Genomic DNA, 21,751 nt, shown 5'->3' with positions numbered 1-21,751 from the left:
CAGGTCCCAGAAGAAAGAGGGGTTTCCTGTTTTGGGTGGTGAAGAAGTCACGACAAAGGAAAGACGATTCAGAATGTCTTTCCCCACCACACCCTCGCCTCGGGGGTCTGCCCTTGGTTCTGAAGAGCTGGGGGTTCCCTGAATTCCTGCCAGGCCCCCTGACTTCAAGGGGAGATCTGAACTCCGATGATTAACAAAGGGCATCCAATCAGCTCCTGGAGGGGTGTTGGGGGGCTGATCTCTGGTGACGTCCAGAATGGGGGCTCAGATTGCCGGATAAACCCAGCGGCCAAAGCGGCGAGGAGCCCAGCACCCACCTGTGCTCTGGGGTGGGCAGGGGCCCCAGGGAAGCACGTGTTGGGCACAAACCATCCCTGGAAGTCAGCAGTCGGAGGACTGTCATGGTGTCCAGTGGGGTGACTGGGATAGAACTGGCCCATCTCCCCTCCCCTGGCCGAGCCCCGTCTGGGAAGAGAGGAGGGGCCGCTCTGTGTATTCAAGCCCGCAGCGCTCTGGGCCCAAGTCACCCACGCGGGGCCCCCTCCCTAGCCCTGAACTTGGGGAAGGACGGACACCTTGCCCTCTTGAGGGGGGGCTGTGCAGCTGTCCACGGGGGGCGGCTGAGAGCAAGGGTGTCTGAGCAGACGCGCAAGGGTGGCGTCAGGGGCCCCAGCGAGCTCCTGGGCGGCTGAGGTCATCAGAGGCCCAGAGAGCTGGGCAGGAGCACGGAGACCAGGGACGACCTGCACACGCGGGGACGTGGCAGGAGCCCTCAGCGCCGGGAGCCACGGGAGGCAGGGATCCCCGAGTGAGTATCCCCATTTGCACCCACAGCTGGGGGTTCCCGGAGAAACCAGCACTGCTGTGTGTGTTGGGGAAGGGGGCAGGGCACCTGTCTCTAACATCCACAGCTGTGCGTCAGGCACTGAGCTGGGTGCTTCTCCCAGGCTGTGAGGGGGTGATGCTATCTCTGTCAAGGTCAAAGGTGAGGGCTCTTGTTCAAGGGCACCTGGCCAGGGATGAGCCTGAGATTCAACTGAGGGTCAAAGCCGTCCCGAGGCTGCCGTGCCCACGGGAGGCCCTGCCCTGCATCTTAATCCCCCTTGGGGGATGTGAGGGGTGCCCACAGCCAGGTGGTCCTCTCCCGCTGCTGGAGCTTTGGCCCCTTGGCCTTGCATCTTGCTGTCTGTAATTAACGAATGCCATCTATTAATAATAACTGCTCATTGTCCAAGGCCTTATTTGAGCATAGGGGCTCAGGCAGCTAAAGCACGCGATCATGGTCAGCCATCCGGCAAGCAGGGGATGGAGCCAGAGAACTCGGGCCAGCTTCTCTTTCCTGTGAGGGAAGTAGAAAGAGGACGGAGGACTGAAGTTCCGAAGCATGATTAGCGATGTGACGAGCCACCCTGACTACACTGATCCTGTGTGTGCAAAATTGGAACCGTAAAAACCCATGCCTTGGGAATGAGACAGAGAGCAGCTGTGACCTCCACAGAGGCCAGTAGCCTATCCAACTCCTCCTCTGTATCGAGTCTGTTAAGAGCAGACATACCTTGTGCCCTGACTGTGCTGAGTGTACCTCTAAGGACTGGTCTAAGAGCTTTCTTCCTGTGGACTCACTAAGCCTATTAATACGCCCATTTTACAGATGAGGAAAATGGAGGTTCAGGGAGGTTGAGCCATTGGGCCCAGCGCTGTACATGTGGTAAGAGGGACACGGAAAGGTGATCTAGGATCAAGATCCTGAGCTCTGCACCAAGCGTCTGCCCCACAGCCTGAGCCGCTCTCACGGCGGAGTCCTAGCTGGAGCCCAACACCCCCGCTGTGGGTGCATCCATGCCGCCTGGAAGGTCACACCCCCACTCAGCCCTATCCCCACCCCCACCGCTCCCTACAAAGTGTTCACAGCTACTACCCATCCTCTATGCAATGGGGGAGGCAAGTCAAGCAGGAAGGCAGGAAAGAGTGAGCTACAATGACCCGCCGCAGATGGCGAATACTCCCCTTGTGGCCACAGGTGCTTGGGGACAAAGCTGTTCTGCCCCAGCTCCCTGGCTGAGGGCGGGAGACTGCAGGGTCTGTCCCCTGTCGCCCATCAAAGAGCCTCCCACTTGGGGAGCGTGGCACTTTGAAACCCTCTGGTTCTGCCTAGTTTGCTTTAAAGCACAGACTTCCTTTCATCTTTTCCTGAAATGCTGTGGTGAGAGGCAGGCTTTAAGGAGACTGACTGTTGCCCTGGGGTCTCAGAGGCTGGCCGGGCTGGCGGGTTCAGGCATGTCTCGGGGTCTGGCGGAGCGTACCTGACACCAGGCAGGGTCTCCATCCGAGAGTCCCAGCGCTTCTATTCTGCCAGCTGGGTGACCTCACCCAGCCATGGGGCAATGCACATCCTTGTGTCTGAGTATCCTGAGCTGACACAGGGGCCACTGGAGTTTGTGGGAGGGACACTGGGGTAACTACAGCCCTCCCCAGATATGCAGTACAGGGTAAGAGTGATGGATAACGAAATCAAGCCCATGTTTTATGGCAAGACGAGAAAAATTTAAACACAAAGGTTATCTTTGTCTGTGTGGGCCTGCTCCTTCCATTTTAGGGTGCATTGTGCGTCCCTATTAACCAGACCACCATTCCCTTCTCCAGGGAATCTTCCTAGCTCAGGGATCGAATCCAGGTCTCCCGCATCGCAGACAGATTCTTCACCGTCTGAGCCACCAGGAAGCCCAACTAACACTTTCATTTTAGTGTGTGTGTTGTGCATCTGTATTGACCAGACCTGCTTAGAAGACGGGTATTCCTAATGGCTCAGATGATAAGGAATCTGCCTGCGATGTGGGAGACCTGAGTTCAATCCCTGGGTTGGGAAGATCCTCTGGTGAAGGAAATGGCAACCCACTCCAGGATTCTTGCCTGGAGAATCCTATGGACGGAGGAGTCTGGTGGGCTACTGTCCATGGGTTCGAAGAGTTGGACACGGCTGAGCGACAACACTTTCACTTTCTTTCACTTCCTTAGAAGATTCCTCCTTCATCTCATCAAGGGCCACCACATTCCTCAGGAGATAAACTTTCTTCTTAATCTTGTGAAGGTTCACAAAGACCCATATAACCCATTGCTTGCTTTGGCTGTGTAGATCTGGATTGTGTAAACTGTCCATAACATGTCATCTGACGTAGAACTTTTTGTCTCCAAAATGTGCATAACTGTGCTCTGATTTCTAACATGAGGAATAGTCCTCCAAGCTTTCTGAAAGACTGTCTCCTGGTTTATAATCTTCATGCGGTGCTAAGTCGCTTCAGTTATGTTGAAGAAGAGTCAGTTCTTTGCATCAGATGGCCAAAGTATCAGAGCTTCAGCTTCAGCATCAGTCCTTCCAATGAATATTCAGGACTGATTTCCTTCAGTATGGACTGGTTGGATCTCCTTGCAGTTCAAGGGACTATCAAGAGTCTTCTCCAACACCACAGTTCAAAAGCATCAATTCTTCAGCTCTCAGCTTTCTTTATGGTCCAATTCTCACATCCATACATGACTACTAGAAAAACCATAGTTTTGACTAGATGGACTTTTGTCAGCAAAGTAATATCTCTGCTTTTTAATATGCTGTCTAGGTTGGTCCTAGCTTTTCTTCCAAGGAGCAAGTGTCTTTTAATTTCACAGCTGCAATCACCACCTGCAGTGATTTTGGAGCCCCAAAATAAAGTCTGTCACTCTATCTACTGTTTCCCATCTATTTGCCATGAAGTGATGGGACCAGATGCCATGATCTTAGTTTTTTGAATGTTGAGTTTTAAGCCAACATGTGATCCTCAGGTTGGCTCAAATAAAATTTTCCATTTCTTTCTTAGATGGACTGTTGCTGATGCTTTTTTTTTTTTTTTTCGTCCACTGGGGCAAGATCTGAAGAGGGGCTGCCTCAGCTGTTTTCTCTCTTGCTCTATTCTTTTGCTCTCTGGGAACCTGACCCTTTTCACCTTCATGTCCTCCCCTCTCCCAGTGAATGACAAGCATCTTTATCAGGGAAGATCCTGGCAGGTGAATTCCACACAGGTGTCTGCATATGTGCTGTGAACTAGAGCTGCAACTCAAACAGTTTCAATCTCAGTCAAGAAAGGAATAATCCAAAACCTAGAAGGCTGAATTATCAGGGTGAGTTTGCTTCCTCACATTAATGCAAATAATAAGTACATGGTCTTCTGATTCATCATATATGCCTAGGTGCTTATTTCCTTCCTATTTTACAGGTAGATAAGCAGGATAGAGAATAAGTGCCTACTGATAATCCATGACCTAGGAAATGGTACCAAGAACTTTCACTCCTTTTTGTTTCCTGAACTCAACCTCTGAAAGTATTGACTAAGTTATGTTGTTATTGTTCAGTCGCTAGGTTGTGTCCCACTCTCTGTGACCCCATGGACTGCAACACGCCAGGCTCCTCTGTCCTTCACCATCTTCCAGTTTGCTCAAATTCATGTCCATTGAGTTGGTGATGCCATCCAACCATCTCATCCTCTGTCTTCCTCTTCTCTTCCTGCCCTCAATCTTTCCCAGCATCAGGGGCTTTTCCAAGGAGTCAGTTCTTTGCATCAGGTGGCCAAAGTATTGGAGTTTCAGCTTTAGCATCAGTCCTTAGAATGAGTATTCAGGACTGATTTCCTGTAGGATTGACTGGTCAGATCTCCTTGCAGTCCAAGGGGCTCTCCAGAGTCTTCTCCAACACCACAATTTGAAAGCATCAGTTCTTCGGTGCTCAACCTTCTTTAAGATCCAACTCTCCCATCCATACATGAGTACTGGAAAAACCATAGCTTTGACTGTACAGAAGAACTCACCCTGAGCTGAGGCTCCAGGCGTGAAAGGAGTAGGGTCTCTCCCACTTCACAAGTCTCTCATCTCTGACATAGGACTCTTCTGTTTTGCCAGCATCCCCGAAACACTAACAAGTTAGTTTATTAGCTCATAAGTGAAATAAATCAAACCCCAGACCTTACACCCATTAGCTTGTAAGTGGAATAAATCAAACCCCAGAGTTTACTTTCCATATCTTAAAGTATTTTGTTATCAGCCAAAATTCCTTGTTGATGGAGTGGCTGTTTCCTGTCCCCTCCCGGCTGGTGAATTTCATGTCTCCAGCACCACTTTCCCAGGAACTTCCCTGGTTCCCTCGCCTCTCCTTTTCCCCAGAATTCACATGAAGCTGGGATGTACTGGATGGAATGAAATGGACCGGAAGAAAATTCGCACTGATTAAAGGAGAGACAGACATTAGCTTTAGTTAGCAAACAAAGAATGTGTTGAGCCAATGAATTTGGAGTTAACACTGGGGAAAACGGAAAACATAGAAAAGTGAAAGTTTCTGAATGTTCACATTTTTGTGACCTTAAGAGTGAACTCAGTCACAGACTCCCTAGAGTTCGACCAGATGTAGAAAACTGTCAGATTGAGCTGTAACTGCTCTGAATGCACAGACTGTGTCTCTGGTACCCTTGGCCCTGGCCCCTCGTGGGGGCCTATTATGGGTAGATGGACAGGTGGATAGCCCAATGATGTGGATGGGCTTTGTAGTCAACCACCAGGCTGCCTGCTCCCTGGGGAGGATGCAGGGCGGGCTAAGCCTCACGGTACAGGAGCTTGTTGACCCTTTCTTATGAGAAACGTTCAAGTAACCAGGCGGAACTGCTCTCTGATTATTCTTTTTCCAGCTGAATGAAATTCAGTTCATGGAAGACTTAATAAGTCCTTTTGGGCCCTGAAGAAACAGACATATTCCTCTGCTCTGGTAAATGAGTTTCTGGCTCTGCAGCCCCAGGTCTCAGATCAGGGGGAGGTGAGGACTATCTGAAGCTCTAATCTGAATGCCTGAGGCAGGACGGCCAAGGTCGTGCCCTCTTCACTGGGCACCTCTCTGCTGAGAGCGCCAGGTCTACAGAATCAAAGGGGCGCTGCTAGAAGGCTCTGTCCTTGGGCTGGGCTGCTGCCTGCCTTGGAGGCAAAGGCTTGTGGCATTTTGAGATCGCAGAGGATCACAGGGAGAATCAGGCCTTTCCACTTTTTCTTCCCCCCAGGTGCAGACACGAAGGCTTTAGGAGAGGATGTGACCTGCCCAAGGTGGTCAACGTGGTGGCAGCAGGAAGATTAGAAGCTGGCATCCCTCATCCCCAAAGCATGTCCCTTCTGGCACACCCGGGCTGTGAGCTGCTCCGGAAGGAGCTGGACGAGTATCAGTACCAAGGATGCACAGGAAACAAACGGAGCCCCGAGGGGACGGGGTCTGCTCAAGATCACAGCCCGCTAGTGGCCAGGCCCACGCCCCCACCCCCACCCCAGGCCCTGCTCCGGGCCCTGGAACCTCCTCCCCTGCGCTCAGCTTGAGGTCAGCGGTGCAGCCCCAGCCTACTTTCTTGCTCTGTTCTGTGGTTTTAGAATCCAGGTTACTGCCCTGCTTGGGAAGATGAGCTTAAACTAGTGCATCACAGCATGCTGAAAACTCAGTCTTGGTTTAAACACGCATTATGAGAATAAACACAAAGCAAGAATGTGAAACTATTCCAAGTGTCACCCAAGGGCACTGCGCTGTGCTTAGTAGCTCAGTGGTGTCAGACCCATGGACTGCAGCCCACCAGGCTCCTCTGGCCATGGGGATTCTCCAGGCAAGAATACTGGACTGGCTTGCCATGCCCCCCTCCAGGGGATCCTCCCAACCCAGGGACTGAACCCATGTCTCCTGCATGGCAGGCGGATTCTTTACTGACTGAGCCACTAGGGAAGCCACCCAAGAGGAGACTGTGCAAAGAAGATGAAGGAGTGAGACCAGCAATTTCTTGTTAGAGTCGCACCTTCCCTCAGCCCCATTCAGTTCTGTCTGATTTTTCTTACCATGCAATGGCTAGTCCCTGCCACAGCCCCAGACATGTGGAGGTGACGGATGGAGGGAATAACGGAGATGATCAGGAGCTGTTGCTGGGAAGGTGGGGAGGCAAACACACAGACCATCAGATGCCAAGGGTGCGAAGTATAGTAAGCACATGCCCTGCCCCAGGGCCTTTGCATATGCTCTTCCCTCCCTAGACTGTCTTAGGGTGGAGCCCACGGGGCTCACTCCCTCACTGCATGCATGCTTCTGCCCAGCTGCTTTCCTTGAAGAGGTTTTCTCTGACCACCTTAAGACAGAATCACTCTAGGGGTCACTCTTGTCACTAGCCCTTTTGTTCAGCTGCATTTTCCCTCACAGCTTTAATCACAAAAGGACACTCCATTGTACGCTGAGTTTCCTCTTTCTTTGTCTCTCTGTCTCCCCACAAACCAAGGGGGCAGGAACTTCACCAGCATCCCTCACTGCCGCATCAACCCCGCTGAGAACCATACTGGGGCCTCAACGGATCCGCGTGGACTGACGGCAGGGTGAGAAGTGGTCCAAGCTCAGGGAGCAGAGGTTCATTCTGCTGTGTGCACAGTGTGGGTGAGGGGTCTCGGTCGCTTCCCAGCCTCGGTGTCCTCATACGGCAAATTGGACGATTCCAAACACAACTCAAGTCGGCCTGACCCATGAACAGCCGGCCACAGCACCCAAGGGGTGGGAGCAGGTGCCCTCTGATCCCTGGACCTTGTGTCTGGAGGTTTCCGGTCCTGGCTAAGCTCTGCTGGTTCCTGCCCAAGCAGATCGGCCATCCTCAGGGAGGGGAAGTCAGAGCCCAGCCTACAGACTTCCTTTGGTTTTTGCAAAAGCAGCAAACCCCCAAATACTACAAAACCGCACTGTGTATCTGTACGGTGCTCAGAGGTGTGGCCTGCAGGTGTGAGAGCTGCCTGCTGAGTTCCTCTGTGGCCGGAACATGACGCAGGGACACTGCCTGTGCAGAGGCACCTGGCCCACTGCGGGGCCCACGGGTCTGGTCTGAGCTTCTGACTGACCTCCCTGGAGTTGGGGGGATGGCCCCATCAGTCACGGGAGGCTCATCCCTGAACCCACTTGTGCAGCCGGCTCTGGGCCTGTCCTGATCAGGGTATAGCGCTGTTCTGATCACTCCTGCCTCTCCCTCAGGCCTCTGCCCCGCGGCTCTTCCTGTCAACCCAGGAATCTGCGAGAGCATCACCAAAGGCTCACCGATGCCGCAGCTGAAAAACCACCGCCGGGGGTCCGTCTTAGCTGTGCTTGGTCCATAACCCACTGTACAGACGGGCAAACTGAGGCCCCCATGAAGACAAGGGACTTAGCAAAGTCCACACCGGGTGATGTGGCAGAACCAGGCTTAGAACCAGCTTTCCAGACTTCCAGACAAGGACATTGACTGTGGTTTTCATGTTTTCTTTAAACTAAATCTCACCCAGGCAGAAACGAGCTACTGAAACTCAGTTTTTCCAGGTCACATGGCTGGTGGGGGGACCCTCGGCCCAGCTGCTGGGCCTCCCCTTTACCTCTAAAGGGGTTCAAAAACCGAAACCGTTAATAGACCACACCCAAGGTCTACACTGGTGGCCTATGAACACCACACCCACTTCCACCCCCACTCCAGGGTTTTTCTTTGAGGAGTTTGGAGACCAAATCAGGTAGTTTGCGTGTGGTCATGTTACTAAATGGGGCTTGTTCATATTCAAAGGGTTTTCAAAGATGAGTTCTAGGAAATCTTCTGAAAAGGAAGAGACTGGTTTCAAGGATGAGAAAGAGGAGAGGGAAGAGAAGAGATGTGAGAAGCAGGAGGACCGAGGCAAAGTGGACGTAGTCAGAGCCAAGGCGAGGCTGCAGGAGGAAGGCTGGGGGAGAGCATCAGTACACAGCGGGAGTCCGTTTAGATGCGGGGGGAGGAGCAGGTGGCTCTGGCTGCACTCACCACCCTGCCCTCTGTCCCACCCTGGGGGACATTCCTACTTCTGGAATCACAACAAAAAGACCCACTCATCTTCAAAACAGTCTATGGATACGGTCCGCACGTAGGGTTATCTGGTCTTTACAATAAGGGGGTATGATGCATTTATTTGTATCTGTTGGAGACGTTGATGAACTTGTGAGTCTTAGACACTCAGTCCTGTCTGACCCTTTGTGACCCCATGGAAACTGGAGCTCCCGAGGCTCCTCTGTCCATGCGGTTCTACAGGCAAGAACACTGGAGATACTGATGTATTTGAACGTGGCAGAAAGTGGAAGTAGTTAACCAGGACAGTTCAGTGATTGGATACACACCCCATTACCTGAACACTGTACAGCCAAGTGGGATTAGAAAGGCTTGCCTTCTAAACGCCGTGTAGGTATGGAGAGCCTATTGTGTTCTGAATGCTGTAGGAAGCACAGGAAGAAATAAAACAGTCACCAAGCCATAGGTCTCCCACACTCAGGTGGAAGAGGACGATCGAACAGCTTAAGGCACAGAAAACAAGGCAATTAAGAGCACAGATACTGGTGTCAAAGAGAGCTGGGTTCAAAGTTCAACTCTGCCACTTACCAGCTGTGTGATCTCGGGGGAGTCCCTTAACCTCTCTGAGCCTCTGTATCTGCATCTGAAAAATGGCCAAAAGAGAAAAAAAAAAAACCACACTCAGTCTTATAGAGAGGGTGTGAAGATCTAAGGAGAGCGCCTGCTTCGTGCTCAGCTCAGACACAGAGTGAATGCTGAGCGCTGGTGAGAAGCGACAGAGCCGCGGAAGGCAGAGGGACAGCAGTCACCTTCAGAGTCCCGGGGTGGGGGAGTCGGGGGACCTGAGGGTGCAGGCTTCCTGTTCCACACACAACATGAAAGCTCCGCGCTGCCTGATCGCTAAGCCGGCTTCCTGCTCTAGAGCGCAGACAGGAGGGCGTGCTCGACCCGCGACCGCTGTGCGCCCTGCTCCGAGTTTAAGACGCTTCACACGTGGGTTAACCTACAGCTTCCCGTGGGACACAGGAGGAGACTGAGGATTGTCAGGCAAAGCCTGGCGGGGTCAGAGCGGGGCTGGAAGCCTGTGGGGTCGAAGCCCTTCTCTAACCAGAGGACAGACACGGGCAGGTGGCACTTGTGGGTGAACCGGTGGCAAATCCCAGATCACACGTGGAGGCGGGGACGGGGTCTGATCCCAGAACATTCTAACCGGCAGCAGACCGCTGGGTGTTTTGGGAAGGGGGAGAGGACTTGAATCTGAGGAATCAGGAGGCATCACTGCTATTCAGCTGTTTTTCCTAAATGTGAAGGAGCAGGGAGGGCCCTCCCTAAACAACAATGATGACATCCTATAGTGTTATTATTACATATAAACCTGCAGGCTTGCAGCAGCTCCAGCCTCATGCTCCACCAGCTCCCGTCACCTGTGAGGTGTGCAAAGTGCTGTCCCTCCTAGGGGTGGGGGTGAAAACAACCTTATGAATACTCAAAACCCCCAGGGCCGCTTTCTCTGCCCCTGACCTGAGCTCGCTGACCTCTGCCCATCAATAATGAACGACCTGTGCACGTTAGTGTCCGCACCGCAGTTGCCCCGGCCGGCAGGAGGGAGTCACTGCCTAGGGTGGGGCCAGGCTACCTCCGACTCTCCATGGAAACCATATGAAAGGAGGACTTCTTTTCATTGAAGCCCTAGTGGTAAAGAATCCTCCTGCCAACGCAGGAGACATAAGAGATGCAGTCTCGATCCCTGGGTTGGGAAGAGCCCCCGGAGAAAGAAATGGCAACCCACTCCAGTATTCTTGCCTGGAGAATCCCATGGACAGAGGAGCCTGGTGGGCTACAGTCCATGAGGCTGCATAGACACGATTGAAGTGACTTAGCACACGCACATAGTTGATTTACAATGCTGCTACCTGCGCTGTAAGCCCCACCTCTCAGGGTTGGCGGGAGAGGTAGATTTTGAGATCATACCCTTAAAGCGTCCAGAACCATTCCTGGCACACAGTAGGGACGTTAAGAAAGGAGAAACCTTTACTTCTCTCCTCCCTGGGACTGTCCTGGAGAACAGGCAGGAAACCTGAGTGCCTGTAGGGGCAAGGGTTGGTAACTAGAAGCCCTTCCTCAGGTAGCAAATGACTCCCAGTGATCCTCGGAGCCACTTCACCCAGAGGTGCAGGTCTCGGGTTTGAATTTCCTCAGCGAGGGTCAGGCAGGTGGACGGGGCTGGGTCCCCGGAGAGTGGCTCCTCTTGGCGCCCAGCCCAGGAGCCTTTCCTGGGTGGCTGCTGTTGTCTATTGGCTGCTGGCAGCTGCCTCTTCCTCCAAAGGACTGTCCTAGCCAGACAGGAGCTGCCCAGCCAGGGAGGAGACCACCCCGGCCCCCAGTCTATGACAGAGGGAATCAGAGCTGCTCGAAGGTGACCCTGCTTTGCCTCCATGTGGAACTAGCCCTTGGTGGGTGCCCTGTATGCTCTGGGGTCCCCTGGGGTCAGGCTGAAGCTTGATTCCATCCTGAGACACCTCCCTGGCCAGCCTCTGTCTTCACTCCCTGCCTCCTCAGTAACCCATATGCACCAAGTCCCTGCCTCAGGCTCTGCTGGGGGAGACCTGGGCCCCCCTGGGTGAGGCTGGTCTGACGTCAGGAAGAGAAAGCCTCAACGTGAAGTGCTCTAAAGTTCCAAGAACTTGTTTTCCAGAGCAGGGAGGCTCCCAGGTCCACCGTCTGGTCCAAACTCCTGGCTTTATAGAGAGCAGCAGAATGGTGATGGTGACCCCACGGTGAACAAGGAAACAGCCTTCTCCTCTCGCAGCTCGGTCATCACACAGAGCGGAGCACGGGAAACACTTGGGCAGCCAAGTCAAGGGGATGGTGGGAGTGGGGGACAGGGAAGCTGGCCCCTGGGGTGAAAAAATCCAAGCTGAGCTCCTGAACGAGCCGGCCATGCAAAGGCAGGGGTGAGGAGAGGGGAGAGCAGGTGGAGGGGAGAGTCAGTGCAAGGTTGTAAGGCAGGAATGAGCCAGGCATTCTCCCCCCGAAGCCCAGCACTTTGAGCCAAGAGATGATTTTATAGGACGAGGAAGTAGGGCCTGATCATGCAGTTCCCCTCCCCAGGGCCGGGGGAGCAGAGGCTTGTCACCCAGCAAATTAGCAAAGACGAGTGACTCTTCATGACCCTGACCTCGTCACCTCCTCTGGTTGAGCTCTGTCCTTGGGAAACCAGTGCATGCCTGTCCCACTGGGGTTTCCCAGGCCAAGTCCATCTTTCACACCGAATATTTCAAAGCCAGTGATCATATTTCAAAGCCAGTGATCAAGGCTCGTGAGTAAACCCATTAGTGGCCCTCGGAACATCAGCTCTACTTTCCGAAGAGTTTCTTGGGCTTTCACGTGAAGGCGCCCGGCGGACATGAGGCTGATAAGCATTTCCACAAGGGCTGTAAATCTGCCCCCCTTCATGTCACCCCACATCAAATGGACAGGGCGCAGGAAAGCATGGGGAGGACCTGCTGGGGAGAGCTGTCGGGGCGGAGTACAGGCTTTTGGGCGGGTTGCTTGTGACCATCCAAAGGAAGCTACAGGTCCTGTTGCTCACTGGCCGGGCAACCTGAAGCCAGTGCTGAGAACATCTGGAGCCTCAGTCTCCTCCTCTGGAAAATGGGAACGGCAGGAACCACGAGAGAGTGGACTGAAGGCTGTGGGCAAGTTGGGGACAGGTAACTGGGCTTCATCACTGACAGTATCACGTGCCTGGCCTCGGCGGTCCTCCTCTGCCCGGGGCGCCGACCCCAGCTGGGAGCAGCACGGGGACACGGGGAAAAATCCATCATGGGTTACAGACAGAGCCTGGAGTAGAAATCTGAGGACGCCCACCTCCTATTCTTCCTTCCTGACTCCTCACACTGTACTTCACACAAATAAACACTGACCTTTTCAAACAGGATTTCAAGTGATAAACCAAAGCCTTTGTTGCCACAAGCAGACAGAGGGCAAAGAGAGGAAATCCTTGTCATTTCCCTCTTTAAATCTGCAGCCTTAATATCCAGCACCAAATTAAATCTTTCTAACATACTTGCACATTTGGGCAGTAAATACTCATCTCGGGGGTTTTAAAAGGTCGACAAACACAGTTTGAAAATTCTCATCAAGCCAAAGCTTGCTAAGGGACAGAAAAGCAAGGTTATCTGGGCTTGGAACTTTCATTAGTGGTGTATGGGGAGGTAGATATGCAGGAAATCTGCAGTCCTTGCGAAAGTGGCAAAGATTAACATGATGGAATTGTTCTGGGGCATCTAATAACACAGGAGAGTGACTGTCTTCCATGAGCACCTACTGTGTGCTCAGCATTGTTTACAAAAGAACATTTTAGTGAATGTTTTACTGTGTAAAACACTTTACGTGGATAAAGCTATTCAATTTTTCAAACGGCCTAGTGTCAGGTACCTTATCATCACCCCATATTTAGGCAAGCACAGACAGGTGAAGTCACTTGTCCAAGGTCACACAGCGAGTCTTGGCAGAGTCAATACCAGAAGCCAGATTGACAGGTTCTGGAGCCGACGCCAACAGTGACAAACGATCCTAAGGTTTCTCCCCTCCTCTTTCTACAGACCTTGATGGTGATATACCATCCTTTTCATTCTTAGGAAAGCCCACTGAATTGCAGAAGGTGAAGGGTTTTTCCCAGGTCACAGGCCAGCTATGAGTCAACTCAGGGACAGTCCAGTTCCCAAACCTCATTTCTCCATGCATCCCAAGGCTAACCACACCGGAGTAGGTCGGAAGTGAGCTAGGAGGAGAGAACAAAACCATTCAGCCTGTTCAAATTCAGAGAACCAAATGGATCTGCCTTTTGCCAAACCAGTTTGGGTTTTCACGTGAATAATTAAAATTCTTTAACAGGAAATTTGTATCTTAGGCACAGCACTGGGTATAAGGAGATCTTCGAAACTAACACTTTCACGTTTCATTAATAGAATGATTCAAACAGCAAAGAAACGTCATTTCAAACCTATCAGAATCTCAAAGATGACGACATCTAGCCTAACCCTGACCTCTAGTTCCTCCCGCCCCACAAGGCACACACTCAGGAAAACCTCCAACTGTGATTTGGGGCTTGCAGACTCACCCAGAGTGGACCAGAGTCTACGCACTGGCTCAGCATCTCCCAGAAGCGTGATGCTCAGAGTGGAAGTGCCCTCCTGTTTGTGGGAGGGGAGTCAGTGGGTGAGACCAGGAGGAGTGAGCTCCGCCTTGTCCCCTTTCTCCCTTCTAACAGATGCCCGGGCTCCTTCAGGTGGCTCCCTCCCCTCTGCTGAGTGCCCTCTATGGCGTGGTAAATACCCAAGCCGCCTGCCTATAACATGAGCAGAAAAGGTCCCTGGAGACTCCTCAGACTTCTGTGTTCCCTGGGCAGTGAGATGCCCTCCTGGGGCCCTGACCTCTTGAGCGTATGTGCGAGGCTGGAAGGAATGAGGTTGTGGGGGTGCAAGAGCCTGCATTCCAGGTCCAGACATCACTTGGGTCTGTTGGCTAAGACTGTGCCTTCCTCGTCCAGGGCTCGGGGCTGTCTCTTGCATCCTGTGGCTCAGCCAGTTTCATAGAAAGGGAGTCCACACCGCTAGTGTCCACACTGGCCTCCGCCCATCCTATCAGCAAAATCCATCTCCCTCTCACTGTCCAGCCCACCCTCCTCACACCTCACAGTCTGGATCACTCACCCTCCCTTCCTTGATGTCTCCTGGAGCGATCCAGCCTCCTCCCCCCACCCCACTGTCTTCTTCATTTCCTGGATCTCTTGTTGCCCCACCCACAGTCTTGGCCTTGCTAGAAGGACCTGTCCCCGGGAGTGAGATGCTTGCTATTTTATCAGGGGAGAGCACCTCCCGTAAAAGGCCAGGCAGCTGGCCCCCCCTCCAGGGACCACACCCGCTCCTGGAGCCCCTCACCTCCGCCTGCCTCGCCCCAACACGTTCTCCTTGCCCTCTCTGCTCTCCTCTGGCTAACTCCACCACTGCACGTGCACTCACCAAGTTCAATCTGCCTCAGGGCGTTTGCACTTGCTGACTGGGCTGACTCTTTTTTATCCTTCCTTTCCCAGCTCAGATGTCACCCTTTGTTGAGAAGGAATAGAAGGGCAAAGAGTTACATTTCTCCAGCTTTTTCTTTGTCAGTTTACACCCATCCACTTGATTATATTGACAATAACTCCATGACAGCAGCAGAGCAACAGTGATGAACATGGGCAGCCCAGGCTCACAGCCGCATCATGGGGACCTGGAACTGCTCGTGATCAACTCCGAGGTCAGGTTCACTTCTCTAAGCCATGTGGCTGACCACAACGGAGAGGAAACATCCCCCAGAACGCCTGAGATTTCACAGGCAGACTCTAAGGACACCAGTTCAAGGGCAGTCAGGGTGCCCAGGCATTCGGCTGGAGAGACCCTTCAGAACGAGGCCAGAGCTGGTCTCTGCACCCTCAGAGCTGAAAGCATTAGTTCAGCAAGAGCTGAACTAGTTCACAAAGAGCTCTCCTGGCGGCAGGAGTGCCCTGGCCTCCCTAACCACTGTGCACCAGCTGTTTCCTGCCGATTGGTGATGGGTCAGAGTTTTCTCTCTGCTGCATTCTTGGTCCAGCTTTTATGGAAACCATTCCAGGGTCGTTTACGACAACACAGTTGCTGAACAGTCCCAAGGAGGAGGCCTAGAAGCCCTGGTCTTACCCCCAGACTCTGCCATTACCAGCTGTGTGACTTAGAACTGGTGCCTTTCCCTCTCTGGGCTTCAGTTCCTGCCTCGGCACAAGGAGAAGTTAGGAGCCCATTGGGATGGGCTCAGTCATGTCGCTCAGTCATGTCTGACTCTTCATGACCCAACCCCTCCACCCACCTACTGTAGCCCGCCAGGCTCCTCTGTCCATGGAATTCTCCAGACAAAAATACTGGAGTGGGTTGCCATTCCCTTCTCCAGAGGATCTTCCTTACCCAGGGACTGAACTCAGGTCTCCTGTATTACAGGCAGATTCTTTACCACTGAGCCACTGGGAGAGCCCACTGGGATGTCGGACCATGATGTATCTACCCAGGAACCTTGATTCTGAGCCTCAGTTTCCCAATCTGTAAGATGTGCTAAATCAGAGGATGTGGAAATGTCTGCCTCACAAAGGAATTTTGTCTGTGCCATATGTGTGTGTGCACACACACGCTCAGTAACTCAGTTGTATCCAACTCTTTTGTGACCCCGTGGACTGCAGCCTGTCAAGCTCTGTCCATGGGATTTTCTAGGCAAGAATACTGGAGTGGGTTGCCAGTTCTTCCCACAGAGGATCTTCCCGACCCAGGGATCGAACCCAAGTCTCCAATGTCTGTTGCACCGTAGGCAGATTTTTTATCGCTGAGCCGCCAGGGAAGGTCCCTGTGCAGCACAGCCATTGACAAAACCCTGAATTAGCTATAACTTAAAAAAATCAGAAAGCTTATCATAAAAATCTGGCCCTCTAGCTTCTTTCAATAAAGGAGGAGAAAATTATGGAAGTCTGCTCCCCCATTCCCCAGAGCAACAATTCCCTGCAGTGAGCAGCTGCCACGACCTTTGGTCAGAACTTGCTCGGTTTCCCAGCTTGTCACAGCCTTATTCATGCCTACTGTCTCTGTATCACCCACATGGTCACTATGACTAGGACTCCTGGATGAAAGTCCTGAAGGCCTCCTCTGCTCCTGCTTTTGGTGACTTTTCTGACATCGTTCCTCCTCACTAATGCTCCCCAGCCATCCCCTGGGGTAGACAGTGGAGGGCCACCAGCTTGAGGCTGTGACCTCCAGGGCTGCCTCCCTTGTGCTGTGAAAGGGGGAGGCCCTGCCCCTGCCAGGATTCCGATCCCCGGGTCAGCGGAAAGATGATCGCCTCCAGAACACACCAGCCAGCCATCAGGCCACAGGGAGCTCCCTGCCGCCACCGCAGCCTGCTATAGTTACCTGCAGCGTGTAATAAAGCCCCGCTGAGAAACCTTAGAAAGGGCCCCCAAGAAGTGTTTCCTGGTAATTTGCTGATCATAGAATGTCAGGGTTAGAAGGGACTTCATAAAAGCTTCCAGACCAACCCACCATCTGATGCTTCAATCTCCTCCAGAGCGGCTGACACAATTCCTTCCATCAAATCCTGATGATTTGCCCATCAGGAGCTGAAAATATAAAGAAGGCAGCAAAGGCAGCCCCGCCCGCAAGTCCTCCCAGGCTGGGGAGGCCAGTCTGGCAAACAGACAATGAGGAGGCAGGATGTGCTCAGTGGTGTCCGACTCTTTGCGACCCCACACGCTGTAGCCCGCCAGGCCCCTCTGTCCATGGGGATTCTCCAGGTAAGAACACTGGAGTGGGTTGCCATTTCCTTCTCCAAGACACAGGAGGGCGTGGGCTCTGATTCTCAACAGCCACCATGAACTCAGCCCATACTAGACGCCAAACACTCTGCATAAATCATCTCAGCGAATTCTCAAGAAAATTCTTCCTCATTTGCTGGTGAGGACTCTGAAGCTCAGAGAGGTTAAGGCCCTTGGTCAAGGCTGCACAGCATTTATAGGTGTTGCAGCAGGCTTTGAACCCAGCGATATGAGACTCCAGAACCGGGTCTGTAAACACGACCGTAGCCGCCCATTCTGTAAGGGCGGCTGGGGAGCAAAGAGGAAAGGCTGGGACCCAGAGCCTGCCGAAGGGACAGATGTCTGTCCTGAGTCCAGAAACACACACAGAAGACAGAGTGAGTGCAGAGTGGGAGAGGAGCCAGGCTGAGGGCAGGGCAGGCCCAGGGGCCTGGGGCCTCGGTAGAAATCAGAGAAATGCCAGTAAAAACAGAACGAGACATCAGTTGACACCTATTAGCCTGGCAAAAAGTTAGCAGGCACTGTGGTGCCGTGTTGGTGGGTGGACGTGAGAACTCATGCCCTGTGGATGGGAAGGTGGACTCAGCAGTGTCCTCAGACACCAGCTGGCAGTACTAGGGCAAAAGTTACATGCAGGCATCCTCTGTGCCCCAGCAGTTCCGCTCCCAGCTATCCAAAGTGTTCAGGAGTCTATCTGGAATGCTCTCATGCATGGAAGAAAAATTCTGGTTCACGAAGAATTTTTTAAAACATGGGGAAGTGTTTCTGTTGTAATGCCAAGGGGGTAGGCGGCAGAAAATACACGGGATGAAAGCAGAGCCACCTCGTAGGGTAACCCAGGAAGGGCCCGGAATCACATGCTGGGCATGTTTAACTCAATAAATCAATGTGGTCACGTCTTGTTACTACAAATAACCATGTTTTAGGGACCTTATATCTAAAATTACCAGTTTCCCCTGTTCATCGATACATATTTACTGAACACCCATTGTATGCAGGCAATGGATCAGATGGTAGGGCTATGTGGGTGCTCAGTTGCTCAGTCAAGTTCAATTCTTTGCAAATCGGACAAAGAATTTGCAAAATTTATCCCATGGACTGTAGCCTGCCAAGCTCCTCTGTCCATGAGATTTCCCAGGCAAAAATACTCAAGTGGGTAGCCACTTCCTCCTCAAGGGGATCGTCTCGATCCAGGGATTGAACCCACATGTGCTGCATTGGCAGGCAGATTCTTTACCACTGGGTCACCTGGAAAGTCCTACAGCAAGGAGTAAAATGGATGAAGAGAGCATAAGTTCTAGGTGAAAGAGAGAATTATCAGAGAAATAAACGAGTAACAGGTCAAATGTCTGGAGACCATCGATAGAGAATAAGGAAAGAAGGACGGGGGAGAAGGCCGGGGGCGGGTGTGTGCCCTATAGCTGCGCTGTTTTGTGAATGAAAGTGAAAGAAAGTGTCAGTTGCTCAGTGTACCTGACTCTTTGTGACCCCATGGTCTGTAGCCCCCCAGGCTCCTCTGCCCATGAAATTCCGCACGCAAGAATAAGGGATTAGGTTGCCATTTCCTTCTCCAGGGGATCTTCCCACCCCAAGGATTGAGGCCAGGTCGCCTGCACTGCAGGCAGATTCCTTCCCATCTGAGTCACCAGGGAAGCGATATTTGACAGGGAATGCCATCTTGCTGGAGGCAGCCCCCTATGCCAGCAGCACAAAAGCTTCAGTGTCCTGCCTCATCTCCTTCCGGGGGGGTCCTAGTCATTCTCACTTCAGGTGAAACTTAACTGAGCTCATCAGGACTCCTACAGATGCTTCGAATTCATCAGAAAGAGACGCTGAGTCTGGTCCAGCTGGTACCTCTCCTCTGAGTCGGGTACAGGTGGTTTCAGATGCTTTCAGTAGCAGCACAAGCCCCGAGCACCAGAGGCTCCTGCCAGCGCCGCTTACCAGTCTCCAACAAGAGGACCTTCACGTGCGGCATCAAAAGCCTCACCAAGCGCTCAGCTTCTGCCCCTGGGGTCCCCGGCTTAAGAACCCGCTCTCAGAAACGACTTGGCGTGCAGACAGTTTTGTACCCAGAGAGGTTTACCATAATGTTATTTTTTTTCTTTCAGTCTCACTGAGATGTAACTGACAAAAAGCACTGTATAAGTTTAAGATGTACCACATCTTGGTTTGACTTACACACACCACGAAATGATAACAAGTTTAATGAACACCCATCCTCTCATATAGACACAAAATTAAAAGAAATAGAATAAAACTTTGTGATGAGAACTTTTAGGATTGAGCCTCTTAACATTTTTTATATCAGTATATAATACATGGGCTTCCCGGGTGGCGCTAGTGGTAAAGAACCCGCCTGCCAAGGCAGGAGACAGAAGGAGAGGCGGGTTCGATACCTGGGTCAGGAAGATTCCCTGGAGGAGGGCATGGCAACCCACTCCAATATTCCTGTCTGAAAAATTCCATGGACAGAGGAGCCTGGTGGGCTACTGTCCATAACGGTCACAAAGAGTCAGACACGACTTGAACGACTTAGCCTGCTTACATATAATACACAGCAGTGTTAATGATGGCTTCCCCGACGGCCCAGCGGCGAAGGGTCTGCCTGTAATGCAGGAGACGCAGGCGATGAGGGTTTGATCCCTGGGTCGGGAAGATGCCCCGGAGGAGGAACTGGTAACCTGCTCCAGTATTCTTCCCTGAACCCCCACGGACAGAGGAGCCTGGCGGGCCGCAGCCGATAGGGTTGCAAAGAGTCAGACACAACTGAGCAGGAACACAATGAGTGTTAGTTATATTTATCATGTTGTGCATTACATCCCTGGGACTAATTTATCTTCTAACTGGAAGTTTTCACCTCTTTCTTTCATTCAAGTCTCTCTCCCTTACCTTCCCATCTCTGGTAACCACAAATCTGATCTCTTTTTTGAAGTGCAATTTTTTATTATTTTTGAAGTGTAATTGACCTACAGTGCCATGTTACTTTCTGATGCACAACATAGAGACATTTTTCTTTATAGTTCAAAACGATCACCATGATAAGTCTAGTTTTGATATGTCACAATACAAAGATACAGTTAGTGACTATATTCCCCACACTGAATATTTCATACCTGTGACATTCACTTTGCAACTGGAAGTTTGAACCTCTTAATCTCCTTCACCTATTTCTTTTCTCCCTTCCCTCCTTCTCCTTGGCAACTGCTAGTTTGTTCTCTGTTTTAATACCTCTGCTTCTGTTTCATTATGTTCATTTGTTTCCTGTTTTTAGATTCCACATAAGTGAAATCATACAGTATTTATCTTTCTGTCTGACTTATTTCACTTAGCATAATACCCTTTAAGTCCACCCACTTTAGGTGGCAAGATTTCATTTTTAATGGCTAAGTAATATTCCACTATGTGTGTGTATGTATACACCACATATAATATATATATATATATATCACATCTTCTTTATCCATCATCATGTTATTTTTAATAATAAAATGCCACAGAGCTCCAACATGCTCCACCTTAAGGAAATTACTAAGTGCACCATAGTCCGTGCAAATGTCTGTTATGCCGTGGAAAACTCTGTATCTTTAATAATGCTCATGAAGAATTTAAAACGAGAGGAAACATTTGCTATACTCTTAAATTGTTAAAAGACAACGGAAACAGTATTAGAATCAGATGACAGTTTTAACACAAGAGGAACCGAAACATGTACAGTGAAAGAGAATTCTCTGAAATGCTAAAATAGGTACTTTCCTGAAGGGGTGGTTCCGTGGGATTTTTTTTCACATTTTCTTCTATTTTCAGGATTCTCTTCAACGATCATGCTACTTTTATGATCATGAACTATAACTACCAGCGCTCCCCAACCCTAAAAACTGGTGGTGCCTTCAAAACCTTCTCCAGCCACCCAATGCTTGGCCCCGGGACCCTGACCTAGCGATCTCCTGAGGCTATATTTACTGAGAAAATCTCCCAGGATTTGGGATTTCATTTCCAAAAGCTTAGACCCAAAGAAGAGAAAGAAAAATAGGATGCAATATACGATGTCAGCAAAGGTCTATGAGAATGCAGGCCAGCCAGGGTGGACCTGGCTCCCAGGAAGGAGGGCTTGGACACACCATCCCTGGATTCTGAGGCTCCCTAGGGCCCCATCCAGCCCCCAGAACCTCTCTCCAATCCCAGCCGAAAACCTGGGACAGCGTCATTTTCACCCAAGAGCACAGAGAAGTCCTTCCTCATCTTTCAAAGCACCATCAAGGCTCCATATGGGTGAAGCTCCTTGCACTGTCCTGTGGGAACATATTACAGGGTCATGTATGCCACAGCAGAAGGTCTGAGGCTCAGAGAGGTCAATCAACTCACCCGAGGCCACACAGCTGGTAAGAGACAAGGCCTGGGACTCAGGCGTCTGCTCTGAACCCTGCAGGACTTCACTCCACGCCACAGCTGGCCCGGGAGCCCAGTGCTGGCATCCAGAGGCCTGGGTTCCACTCCCAGCACAGTTACTTAGCAGCTGGGGAGGTTGTGT

The 21,751-nt window shown here is 51.6% G+C and overlaps 1 protein-coding gene across 10 annotated transcripts in view; it reads right to left on the bottom strand.

Moving 5' to 3' along the window:
• Positions 1-21,751, bottom strand: part of ST3GAL1 (ST3 beta-galactoside alpha-2,3-sialyltransferase 1) — an 86,078-nt gene that overhangs the window by 28,521 nt on the left and 35,806 nt on the right. For 3 of the 10 annotated variants that reach the window (XM_070476964.1, XM_070476968.1, XM_070476965.1), the window contains one exon: positions 9,438-9,492. The exons of 2 other annotated variants lie outside the window; for them this stretch is intronic. The gene's annotated coding sequence lies outside the window, so the exon portion shown is untranslated. Of the gene's footprint in view, positions 1-6,876; positions 6,961-9,186; positions 9,272-9,437; positions 9,493-9,658; positions 9,681-13,974; positions 13,996-21,751 lie in introns of those variants that run through there. 5 more of the 10 variants (XM_070476966.1, XM_070476971.1, XM_070476967.1 and 2 more) reach the window with 4 other exon arrangements.

This window comes from Odocoileus virginianus, chromosome 15 (genome assembly GCF_023699985.2).
Source record: "Odocoileus virginianus isolate 20LAN1187 ecotype Illinois chromosome 15, Ovbor_1.2, whole genome shotgun sequence".
Taxonomy (NCBI): Eukaryota; Metazoa; Chordata; class Mammalia; order Artiodactyla; family Cervidae; genus Odocoileus; species Odocoileus virginianus.
This window is presented reverse-complemented; position numbering and strand designations above follow the sequence as displayed.